This window comes from Sorex araneus, chromosome 6 (assembly GCF_027595985.1).
Source record: "Sorex araneus isolate mSorAra2 chromosome 6, mSorAra2.pri, whole genome shotgun sequence".
Classification (NCBI taxonomy): domain Eukaryota; kingdom Metazoa; phylum Chordata; class Mammalia; order Eulipotyphla; family Soricidae; genus Sorex; species Sorex araneus.
In genome coordinates, this window is record NC_073307.1 from 121,021,791 (window position 1) to 121,035,490 (window position 13,700).

A 13,700-nucleotide genomic window follows, 5' to 3' on the forward strand; every position below is an offset into this window, starting at 1 on the left:
TCTATGACCATGTTCTCAATTTATAATTGAGTATTGTGGTGCTTTGGCCCGGCCCTACCCTGATTTCAATGCCAGGTTTGCTCACAGCTTTCCCTGGGTCCAATCAATCTCTTGTCGGGACCCTGCTTTTGGGGTGCTAGGAAATAAGGGCAACTGAGAAGAAAAAGCAGATGCCCAGGAGTAATTATTATTGCAGTCAATCAACTCCCAAATTACAAAGCATAGTATTAACTGTCTTCCTGTGTCCACACAGAAAGGACATTGCTTTAAGGTAAACTAAGTTCCCAGCAGCAAGGCTAAGAGGACAAAGCCAATGTTATCCTACAGTTATTCTTTGCTGAGTGTTAGGAGTACCAGGTCTCAACACCTATCCCACCGTTGGTGTTGACTTTCCTGCACTGATGTCCAGATTTCCTCCCAAACCCCAGCCTGACTCCTGACATACACATTTCTAAATTTGATTGTTTTAGTTTAGATTTCATACTTACAATAATGTTTGATCTATAGCATAGATATATTACATACATGTGTATATACATATATACATATATATATGTACCCCATCTCTGAAATTGTGAATTGTTGGGTCCGATGGTAATGCTCTTTTCACTCTTCTGAAAAACCTCCAAACTGGGCTGAACAGACAACGTTTCTGCCTAAGTGGGTGAGGTCTCCCTTTTCACTACATACTGCCAACATAAATTGTTCCCATTTTTAGAATATAAGTTCCATTTGTACGGGTGTCAGATGACAGATAATATCTCATTGTCTCCTTTTTTAAAATTTCCTAATAATAAAAGATGATGAGTAATTTTTCACGTGTCTTTTTGTTTGTGTGTCTTTCAGCTATATGCATTGGAGAGCTGTCTGATTATTTCCTTTCCCATTTTTGGATGGATAGGTCTTATGGATTATGATTTATTGTTAATCCTTTATTAAAAATTGAATCACTGCAAGACGCACAGTTGCAAATTTGTTCACAATTGGGTTTCGGTCATAAAATGTTGGACACCTGTCCCTTCACCATTGTACATTTCCCACCACTAATGTCCCCCGTTTCCCACCTCCCTGCCACTCCCAGGCCCCCCAGCCTATCTCCATGGCAAAAATTTTTATTCTTTTTTTCTCTTGCTCTCTTTCTTTCTCTTTCATTTTGGTTATCATGGTTTGCAATACATGTACTGGAAAATTATCATTTTTGTCCCTCCACCTAATTTCAGCACTCAGTTATTGTCCAGAGGTTTCATTTAAGTCCTGAGTTAATAGCCTAAATCTTTGGCAGGGTTGTTCTCAATATTTATGAGTGCTTTATATGTCTGGGGTATTCATCTCTTGTTTGATGTCTTGTATGCAACAATTTTCCTCTTCAATTATGTTTTTTTAATGTTAGCCCATGTTTTCTTCTCTGTGCAGAAACTTTCTAGTTTGACTAGTCTCATTTGCTTTTTTTGGTTTTTTTTTTTGTTTCTTTTCTCTTGAGCACCTAAGTTTATAACATATGTGGTTAAAGCAAAAGTAACCCATGCAAGTACTATATCATCAAACCAAGTAACTCAAGATCTTTAATACCACAAAGCAGACATAGCAAAGAGATATAAAACTAAGGCTCCAGGAAAGTCATTGGCAATTACTGTAGATATCCACATGCAACTTCTTTGATCTTATCCAGATGCATCCCTTCTGATTATTTATCATAAAAAAATCAAAAGGGTTGTGAAAAAACTTGAAGATGAATGCCCATAGTATATTTTTGTTAATACTAGTAAAAATCGATGTTTACCTATATTGTATCACTGTATCATTTTCATCCCATTGCTCATTGATTTGCTCGAGCAGGCACCAGTAATGCCTCCATTGCGAGACTTGTTACTGTTTTTGGCATATCGAATATGCCACGGGTAGCTTACCAGGCGCTGCCGTGTGGGCAAGATACTCTCAGTAGCTTGCCGGGGTCTCCGACAGGGGCAAAGGAATCAAACCCGGGTGGTCTGCGTGCAACACAAAAGTCCTACTTGCTGTGCTATGACTCTAGCTCTACCTATATGGCATACATGAAAATAGACGGTGGTTTATTAGTACTATGAATTAGAATTCAACTTAAAAAAGAGACAACACTCAGATACCTGAAATGCAATGACAAAGTTTCTGAAAATTATGACTAAAGCATGACTCTGAGACAGGAATCATTACTTCTTCCTGACATTTCCAGAGTCTCCTGAGGAGGACAGCCTTCACTTCCATTTTCCTCAGGAATGTCCTGCAAAGCCTGCTGCAGGATTATTTTGAGGCTTCTTCTTTGCTGACTTTTCTGATTTCTATAAGAGCCAACGAAAAAGTAAATGATGGGATTGGCACAGCTATTGACACAGGATAGTATCTCTGTCGCAAGATAAAATCTAAAGTTGTATATTCCATCCCATATTCAGAGGAACATGCAGATGCCCCAAGGTAGGCCACAGGTGAGGAAGACCAGCACTGTGAGTCCAGTGATTACATACATCCTGGTCAGCTTCAACTTCCAGGAGCCACACAGCAATCTGGTCAGCAGCACCAGGCTAGATACTAATAGAAGCATAGAGCAGAAAATCAGCCACACGGCAATGCTTAGATCAGTTAGCTCACACAAATATTCATCATATATTCCACTCAGGTAGTCACAGAATGCAATTTTCAGGATGCTTAGGAGCAGGGACAGGACCCAAAGCAGGGTACACACAACAGCAGATAGGTATTTTGAGTGGTGGCTATAGTACCAGATGGGCTTTAGGACAGAGAGGCAGCGCTCAGTGCTAATGGCACTGAGAAAGCTCAGGCTTGCAATATAGGCAAAGACAAAAAATGTGTAAAAAAATCGAAAAGGGTATTCATAAAAATACCATAATTTTGGAAAGAGTGAGCTAATGCAAGATGTCATCCCGATAAAGAGAAAGGCAAAATCGGCTGCTGCCAAGTTGAGGATGTAGACGGAGAAAGCATTCCTCTGCATGCGGAAGCCCAGGAGCCAGAGCACCACAGCATTTCCTGCCAGCCCCACCAGGGCAACGATACATTCCAGAATCCATGTGATCAAGAAAGCCTTGTCGATTGTTTGTAGAAAGTTCCCCCTGTCATTTTCATTCCGTGGTGTGTTTACTGTCACCCAGGTTGTCACAGTTGTATTCAGGCTCAGATATTCTCTAGTGGTGTTCCTGGGAACATAAAACATACAGAAAAAATCATGGCTTGCAATAAAATAAAACAAAGAAAAATAAAAACCAAACAAAACAAACATACAGAAGAAGAGTTTTTGTTATCATCACTTATTCTCATGGACATATTTCTGCCCTTGTTTAATTCATGAAGTGACATCCCCTATCATAGAAGAGAGAAACAGAAGCTGGAAGAGATTGAAATAGTTTAAGGAGGCCACACAACTTTGGAGTCTTCTACTTGGATTCAATCTGATCTGATTAAATCCTGGATTTTATTTCTGAATCACAACTCTTCACAAACAGGAAATATTCCAAGTTCCTGATTTCCCCACTTCCTAGGCCAGATTAGTCTTTTCTATCCCTAGCAGGGTCCTAGTCTTGTCGTTGCTTTTGGATCATGACATGATATGTCCATGACCAAGCTCTTAACATATAGTTAAGCACTAGGCTCTTTGGCCAGGCCCATATTGATGCCAGGGTAGCACACAACTCACCGCTTGCCCTGGGTACGTCCCATCCCTCATTGGGACCCTGCTTTTGGGTGTGCTAGGAAGTAAGGGTAGCTGAGGCTTAAGTCAAGAAAGCAGATGTCCGGGAGTAAATAATATTTGAAGCCAATTAAATCCCATGTTACCAAAGCATATTAACAAATGTCTTTCTTTGTCCATACAAAAAGGATATTGTTTTAAAGTAAACTATTCAAAAGACATAAGAGAGGACAAAGACAATATTAACCTACAATACAAGTTCACTGTCCTAGCAAGTTCTGACCTTACAGATTAACAGAGTTTGATTAGGGGAAGGACTGAATAACTAGTTTGGGAAGGGAGCATAGAAGTGATTAAGAATAAACAAAGGAATGGGAGTGACTCGGGAGCACCTTGATGGGCGTGACTGATATACCTAAGCTCCTAGTGGCAAGAGGAGCAAGACATACCAATGTAGTCTAGAATTGTTCAGAGATTATTACCAGAGAAACCCAAACTCTGTGGCAAGGGAGAAAGGACAAATCAAAGTCAGGCCTAAAATATTTAGAGCTATATTCCAACATTAGGTAAAACAATTACAGAAAGTAAAGAGAATAAACAAAAGTATGAAGGAGAATAAGAGATAATCTTCTCATCGGCCACCCTCCAGAACTTATGGCTGCTTCTCCCCGGAAGGGAGCATAAAATGAGACCCCCATAACCATGCCACCGGACTCTGCCTCAGAGGCGCCACAGAGGGGGGTAGGTGAGAGCCCTCCCCACCCCAAGGGACGAAGCCCTGGTAGCCAATCTCTACTAGGTAACGGTCACCATGCTCCAGACCGCTCTCCACACACTTGGGCTGAGCCTCATGCATGAGTGAACGTATTCCTGGACCAAGGCCGCGACACATCATCATAGAGGGAAATTATATATATATATGTGTGTGTATATATGGATGGGTGGATGGATGTATTTATGCCTCTCAGAGAGCCTGGCAAGCTACCAGAAGTATCCTGCCTACACGGAAGAACCTGGCAAGCTCCCTGTCGTGTAATTGATATGCGAAATACAGTAACAATAACAGTCTCATTCTCCTGACCCAGAAAAGAGTCTCCAATCGCTGGAAAAGAGTAAGGAGAGGCTGTTAAAATCTTAAGGCTGGGATGAATGAAGACATTACTGGTGCCCGCTCAAGTAAATTGATGAACAACGGGATGACAGTGACACAGTGATACAGTGATGAAGGAGAAAAATTGATGTGAGCAGAAGCAGATGATTCATGTAGTGGGCCACTGAGTAGAAATAAGTAAGTAGGAGAAAACTGCGTGTTATTAGAAATCTCTTGAGGAAAATAATCAATGCATGAGCCCTTATCTGCAAAGAAAAGACAATCATTTCTCTAAAAAGAGGAAGACTCAGTCACATAGTATGAGACCTCCTAGTTCAAAGAGTTTTCATTCCTCCAGAACTGAGAGGATTGAATTAACCAGCAAGTGTCTCTTGGTTCTGCTATTCATGGTTGCCTGTAAAGAGATGGAGTAAAACCATAAGAATGTTGCTCTCTATCAGGCACCTATGCTTCTTATTCATGACGCTGAACAGTAGAGGGCATAATAATTAGTTGTTGTCTGTTCCAAAAGCAGTTAAAAATATATAATCTTCTATTCTTATCATCAAACCCCATATGGTATAGGTATGTATTGTACTTATACAATAGTACATATGTTATATAGCCATATATATATGGCTATATATATAACATAGGTTATATAGCCATAACCTTTTCTGAATTTTGCTAACTTGCATTGCTTTTATCTTTCAAGTATAGTGATATCAAAACTCTTTGCTATTAATTTTATTAACAAATTGTGACTACCACTCCATGCAAATTTACCTAAGCCACCCATTTCGCTAACATTTTCCTTGACTAAATTCTTCTTAAGTCTTCTAAGTCTTCTTAAGTCATCCAATTTTAGATTATGTGTGTCTCGTGTGTGTGTGTGTGTGTGTGTAAGAAAAAGAACTTTTCCAAGGTAAAATAGAGGACAGGATTATTCACCACAATTTTGGCAAGGGATACATACACTTAGATTTCTCTGCTACTAAATCAGTAAAACAACATACTTCTTCCTATGATAGCAAATTTGAAAGAGGGGGAGGATAGAATGGGAAGAGGCAGCAGTAAAAGCAAACAGTCTTGCTTTTATTCTTAGATATTCAGTTAAGTGTACCAGCCATCAAAGGACAAGTGTGATTTTGGTAATAAAATTGATAAAACATACCTTTCCTCCATCCTTCCTTAGAAGTAACAAGTTGACCTGTGTTGAAATGAAGAATCTTCAGAGATTGAGGTGTTTCAGAATGCTTCTCTGCCTCGAAGCAGAGCCTGTGGAGGAATGGAACCTGGTGAAGGAGGGAAGATTATCAAGTTTCCAAACAAGTCTTGTGATTTCCTCCTAGTGAGATAACTGTAAATGATATATAGTCTTGACCATTCTGGATACATTACACCCCTCAACACTTGATGATTAATCCCCTATCTCTCAATCTACACATCCCCAACGCAACATGTGCACTTCCTTGCATGTGATTGTTGTATATTATCTCAGTGTCAGCTGTATGCCTGGACACTACTATCAAGCAATGTGAGTGGGCATTTATTTATCTAAACATAAAGTGCAATTTCTTTATTTAATATTAAAAAGGGCTGGAGCGATAGCACAGTAGGTAAGGTGTTTGCCTTGCATGTAGCTGACCCGGGTTCGATTCTTTCGTCCATCTCGGAGAGCCCTAGAGTATCCCATCTGCACGGCAGAGCCTGGCAAGCTACCCGTGCTGTATTTGATATGCCCCAAATAGTAACAACTAGTCTCACAATGAGACTTTACTGGTGCCCACTCGATGAACATTAAAAAACTCTATTGCGGGGCCGGAGTGATAGTACATCAGGTAGGGCATTTACCTTGCAAGTGGCCTACCAAGGTTGATCCCTCGCATCCCACATGGTTCCCCAAGGATTACCAGGACTAATTCCTGGGAGCAGATCCAGGAATAACCGCTGAGCATTGTCGGGTGTGGCCCACATACAAAACCAAAAATCTCTCTTGCATCAAGCGATAGTACAGTGCATGTGGAAATGCTCTGCAAGCAGCCAACCCAGGCTCAATCTCCAGAGCCTGCCAGGAGTGAACCTAGGGTGTTGAACCAGGAGTAATCTCTGAGCACAGCTGAGCATAACCCCAAATCGAAAGCAAGCAAATGAAAAGCCCCAACCAAAAGATAAAATAAGACTCTTCGTATTCTATCTCCAACTTCTTTTGGTTTTATTGCAATGACTCAAGCAGTTTATACATTTTTACAGTAGATGACAAAACTTTATGGTACAAAAAAAATTAGAATTAAACTAGAATATGAATTGTAAAGAATATGCTAATACTAAAAATGGGAAAAATATGACAAGGATCCATTTCTTTTGGATCCAAATTACAGACATCCAAAAATGATAAAAAATTACAATTTGTAACTTAAACTTTTACAGAATTAGATTTTTCTCATTGAAATATAAATCTACAAATTGATTTACAAATTGGGGGACAACAGAAAATCATGTTCCCCCCTACCTTGTTTAAACACCAAGATTTGCAAAGTTGTTTAATATGATTTGTTACAGGCATTCAACATTCCAACATAAGGCCCACCACCACTGTAACCTTCCTCCACCATTTGTCTCCGAGTTTCCAACCATCTCTGAAAAGCCTGCTGATTACACATTTTTATGGAAACAAAATTGAAAGTATCATTAAGATAGGAAATTTCTAAATACATACAAGCATATATGAAATATGCCTTTTCTCTTCTAGATCACTATATAGAAATTTGTCTTAAACAAATATATGGACATGTCCTAAAGATATAGGTGCAAAATTAATAAATGTACAACTATTTGTATCAAACAAATTGGTAAAAGTCAAAGTGTCCAACATACTTTATAAATCAATGTACTTTATTGTTACCTGCTCAATATTAATAAAATGAATAATTCTTATTTTCAGTGTGATAGATACAGAATAACTTCACTCATATGTGGCTCTTTAAGACACACAACAAAAGACCAAAGGCAGCACAATTGGAGAATTGATCTACACAATTGAGTTGATGGTGGGAGGGGTGGTGGAAAGGAGGATTGAGGACAAACTTGGGGTAGGGTGGTGGATACACTGGTGATGGGTGTGGTGTTGGAGTTTTGTGAACAGGAAGCCATCATCAGTAATATTCTAAATCACAGAACCCCAATAAATAATAAAATTTTTAATTTTTTAAAAAATTCCGTTTAAGGGGCTAGAGCAATAGTATAGCAGGTAGGGCATTTGCCTTGCATGCGGCTGACCTGGGCTCAATTCCCAGCATCCCATATGGTCCTCTGAGCACTGCCAGGGATGATTCCTGAGTGCAAAGCCAGGAGTAACCTCTGTGTATTGCCGGGTGTGACATAAAAAGCAAAAAAAAAAGAAAAATTCTATTTAAAAAATAACTGAAGAACCGACTTTACATATGCAAAGAGGTCCTATATATAGATGGTCAATAGAGATATTTTTAAATGCTCCTTATGACTTATTTTTAGGAGAATAAAAATCAAAACTCAATGAGGTGTCACTACTGGGTGTGTAGAGTAATGAGAACCCTTTCATACTTTGGTAGACTGTAAATTGATTCAACTTATTTAGAAAATAGTATACAGTTTCAAAACCATATGAGAACTATTATTTCTGCAGTTCAACTTCTTGATAATGAAAATGAAGAACTCTTATTTGTAAAACATATGAACAAACTATATTTATTCTAGTACTAAATAAAATAACTAAAACATGAAAAAAATGTTTAAAACATTTTCCCCTCACCGACTATGTTTATTTTTTATTAACATCATAGAGTGTTAATCAATTAAGGATTAATTAAGAAAATGTGGTATAGGAACTAGAGAAATGACTCAATGGAATGGACTGAATGCTTTGCATACGAGAGGCCCCAGACTTGATTGACAGCTCTGAGTAGTTCATGAGCACCACTGATGTGGCCCGAAAGAAAAAAACACAAAGAATATATGGTATAAATATAGAATGCAGTACTGCTTAGCTATTAAAAAGTTTGGGAGTATGGTGCCACCAGCACGTTAGTCTGTACCTGCGGGGCAAGTGCTTCAGCAGCCTGATGGTGCCATCAGACTTCCTGATACCTTGATATTGTCATTGTGCCTGTTGCCAGATCCCATCAACTTGGGGAAAAAAAAGTTAGGTATGTGGGAGCCACACCCACAAACCACCAGTGGCTCAGCTATACAAGCTCATTTATTGGCCTTATTTTCACTGTCCGCAGAGAGTCTCTTGCCCGCACGCCTGCTGTCTTCCCTGGGGCCCCTCAGAGGGGATGGGATCCAGATTCCCTCCCCATTCTGAGCAGAGCTCCTGGTGGTTGAAAACCACCGGAATCTAGCCACAGCCATGCTGAAGGCCCCTCTCCACACATTTGGACAAGCCTCTTGCATGAAGGTAGTGGCAGAAGAACCCAGGTGTGTGTAATCCCATCAATGGCCAACATCCAGAGACTTAAAAGCAAGCTCTCAGGAGTTATTTTATGACCTACTTCTCCCGCTGGGAGAAACTAGCAAGCTACTGAGAGTTTTCTGCCCACATGGTACAGTCTTGCAAGCTTCCCAATGTGTATTCATATGCTAAAGCCAGTAACAAGCTGGATCTCATTCCCCTGACCCTGAAAGAACCTCTAATGTGGCATCTTTGGGAAGGCCCAGTGGAGAAAGGCTGCTAAAACGGATAAGATGAATGGAGAGGTTACTGAGCTGGCTCGAGAAATCGACGATCAACGGGATTTCCTGATTCGTGATTTGTGATTCGTGATGTATCAATATTAAATAAAATAATCTGTGCTTAACACTCTGAAGCATTTAGCTAATTCAAAGAAGGTATAAATAATAATGTACAGCATGATCACTAATACAAAGAAGGCAAAGGTCAAGCCAAAATAGACATTGGTGATTAAGAGAGAACAATAATAATTCTGGGGCATTATGACTAGAAAATACACGAGGGACCTTGCAAAGGTGATGATAATGTTTTCTATATCTTGATTAAAGTTTGAGTCATTTGAGTATAGTTATTTTCAAAACATATCAACTGTGCATTTTATCTGCACTTAACATGTTTTTATAACATTACTTCCAAAGAATATGAAATAATAATAAAATGTATTATTTACACTTATTATTTAGATAATGTAGAGTGAAACTTTTTATGTAATGAGACTAATGATATTAATGTTCTGAGATTCTGTTCTTCAAGAAAGTAGAGAGCAAATAGTCCTTCCATAAGGGATCAGAGAGCCCTAGAGACAGAGAATCTGGATGAAGGAAAAGAGACAGAAGGTATTACTTGGGTTTCACTAGGAGCAAGAGCCCAGAAACCACTGGAGGAGAACTGTCTGAAATCATGAATATGCTTTAACATTATGTATTTGGTTATAAAACTCAACTTCAGGCATGAAAACCTGAAAATGGTGAAGCAATCAATTGGGGAAATTAAAAGGTAAATCAAGTCTGGTAAATGGATTTAGCTCATTGTGTATGTTTGGGGATGGTGGGGATAGGGGGCAGTATTGAATCATACCCAGAAGTTCTCAGAAATCTCTTCTGGAGGTATAGGGGGAACCGCATGTGGTCCTGGGCACAAACCCAGATTATGTGCAAGGCAAGTGCTTTATGCACTACACTATCTCTCCAGTCCTAGCATATTCTTTTTTTAAAATTCTTTTATTGATTCACCATGTGGAAAGTTACAAAGCTTTCAGGTTAAAGTCTTAGTTATATAGCCTAGCACATTCTTAATGTAATGCGCTACTGTTCGTCAGGTCACTTAGTCAAGCAACATGCATTGTTAGGAAGATACCTTGCATCAAGAAAGAGCCACCTAGAGACCTAGTTTGAACTCTTACTCTGAGTTTTCTCTAGAGTTTCTAGAAATGTGATGAAAGACTTCTCTGAAACCCTAATGTTCTCTGACTTCCTTTCAAGACCAGAATTTTTATGCTCTGCAATCAATTTCTACTGAGGGAGGATTTTTTCACAGTAAAATTTCATGCACCCTAGACACATGTTTGCTAATGCTGCCTTGACATGGTGGCAAATGATATGGTTTAGAGTGTCCTTGACACAGGCACAAAAATTATAGTTTTTCAGGAGGAAGAGGTTTTCAGGTCAGGCACCCATGTCTGAATAAACAACAACAAAAAATCTCTCAAACTAAAGGGACAACTGACTCTCAAAGCCATGCCAGCATGACAAAACAGTGCTTCTGGATTAGGACAAACATGCTTTCCCACATCTTAGGAGGGTCTCCTGAGGAATATTGCCTTGGTTTCCATCCACATCAGGAACATCCTGCAAAGCCTTCTTTAGAACCAACCTGAGGTTCTGTCTTTGATGCTGCTTCCACTGCCGAAAGAAGCCAACAGAGAAGTAAATGATGGGTTTGGCACAGCTCTTGATACAGGTTAGTATATATGTGAATTTATTAAATTTGTAGGAGAATATATTATTATTGTGAATCCAGGTTAAGAGGGACAATTTGATGCCCTAGGGCAGGTCACAGAGGAGAAAGACCAGCACTGTGAACCCCACGGTCACATATAACCTTAACATCTGCATCCTTTTGGAGACACATAATCTAACCAGCCAGGTGACGCTGTTCACAGACAGAAGCACAAGCAAGAAAATGAGCCAAGCAGCAATGATGAAACCAAATTGCAAACATAAATGGAGGTTACCACAGTAATTTTGTTTCAAGATGCTCAGTATTAGGGACAGAGCCCAGAGCAGGTCACATATGAGAGCTGAAATGTTATTTGGCTGGTGCCAGCAATGCCACATGGGATACAGGACTGAAAGGCACAGGTCAGTGCTAATGGCACTGAGAATACTCAGGCCTGCAATATAGGTAGAGGTCAACATGGTATAGACAATGTTCGGCATATCAAAGGAGATGAAATTTGAGATGTCAATAACCCAAATCATAGAGTAAATAAATCAGAACTAGAGATAGAGAAAGTCATCGCCAGATAAGTTGGGGATATAGACCGAGAAAGCATTCTTCTGGAAGCCCAGGAACTAGAGGACAACAGCATTTCCTGCCAGCCCCACCAGGGAAATGATGATTGTCAGTAAGTTCAGGACCAAGATTTCTAAATCCACAATTGAATCAGAGGTCTGGTCATTTCCATTCAATGTTACAGTGCTACAGTGCTAATTTAATTTAATTTTAAATATTATACTAATATTCTCATGGGAAGTTGAATAACATGCAAAATAAGCCAAGTGTGTGCAACTAAAATGGTGCAAAATCACAATTTTTAATAACTTAAATGTAAGTTGAAATTACTCTATCTATCTACATATATATATATATCCTGAGATAAAATTACAAAACCTATCTTCAGCAGCTGTGGTAGCACTGTGGGATAAGTCATTTTCGACGGAAGTGATATTTGACAGATTTGGCAAGTAGGGTCATTTAAGATCTGTATTGTAGCACTGTACCAATGTCATCCTGTCCCGTGTTCATTGATTTGCCTGAGTGGGCACCAGTAACATCTCCATTGTGAGACTTGTTGTTACTGTTTTTGGCATATCAAATATGCCACGGGGAGCTTGCCAGGCTCTGCCGAGTGGGCGGGATACTCTCGGTAGCTTGCAGGGGTCTCCAAGATGGATGGAGGAATAGAACCTGGGTCGGCCAAATCCAAGGCAAACGCTCTACCCTCTGTGCTATCACTCCAGTCCAAGATATGTATAAAGACACATAAATATCACACATATCCCTCCCTTTGTTTCTGATGTATTAGTTTATTTTCAGAATGTTTGTGCATGTGCCAAATATATAATACAAAGTGTACACATGTTAGAACTATTTATAGTATTATCACCAGAAGTAAATATGTCCAACACACTGAATAAATTGCAACCTATAATAACAATCAGCTCCTGTGTATCTGCATAAAAAATGTAATATATTGATTTGGAATCATTTCTAAGTAAATACTATACTTTATTAAAAGTGTGTGAGCCATATCTATAAAGAATTGGAACCAAAAGAGCTAAAAATCTCATATAACTCAATATCAAAAACTATTCCCAACTCCATGAGAGCCTGAGGATTTCAGTCACAAAACCCACATACCTGAGTTCAGCAGATTGATTCTTATGCGTGAGGGGCTCATCCAAGCTTGTGGAGATTGGAGGTGTGCATGGAGGCAATTGTGTTCTGGAGGGTTTCGGCTGCCAGGGACTGTTGGGGCGGATGCTGCCCTCATCTGCCCCAGTCTGAGGTGTTCTAGAAGAACTCAGTCTGGTGTGGGTTGTTGAGTTATCTCTGCAGTTTGTTACTCTCTTTTGAGGCTTATTTGTGAGTCTCTGGATCATGGCCATTAATGAACTTATATGGCTCCAGAGGCAGTTAGTGGGCTTTGTTTCATTTTTACATGAAAAGCTAAAGTTTCTGTGTGATAAACATAGTCTGAGAACAAGAAGTATAAAGAAGATACGTCATAATTTTTGACTTCAAGAGATAGTATAAAAGTAGTAATCAAATAATGGAATCGGAACAAAAACCCACACATGCTAGTGGGTTAACATTAAGCTCCAGAAATATATTTATATGCATATGTGAGCAGCTAACTTTTATTACTTCATTTGTTTATTATATTTCATTAGATTTTATGGTACCGTGATATACGTAATTATTCTTAACAGAGTTTGAGGCATGCATTGTTGCAATAAATTCGCACCAGCAGTGCTGATTTCCTACCACTGATGTGTCCAGGTGTTTCCCCAATCCCAGATTGCATATTGACAGGCAAATTTCTAAATTTGATTGTTGCATTTGTATTTCATACTTACAGTATTGTTGGTTTTGAAGTATAGATAAATACATATATCCTATGTCTACATAATTAGAAATAAATTGCACATTTTTTA

At 39.2% G+C, this 13,700-nt stretch overlaps 1 pseudogene; it reads right to left on the reverse strand.

The window, feature by feature from the left end:
• Nucleotides 1–2,158: 2,158 nt before the first annotated feature.
• LOC101549977 (mas-related G-protein coupled receptor member X1-like) lies at nt 2,159–13,145 on the reverse strand (annotated as a pseudogene).
• Nucleotides 13,146–13,700: the final 555 nt, after the last annotated feature.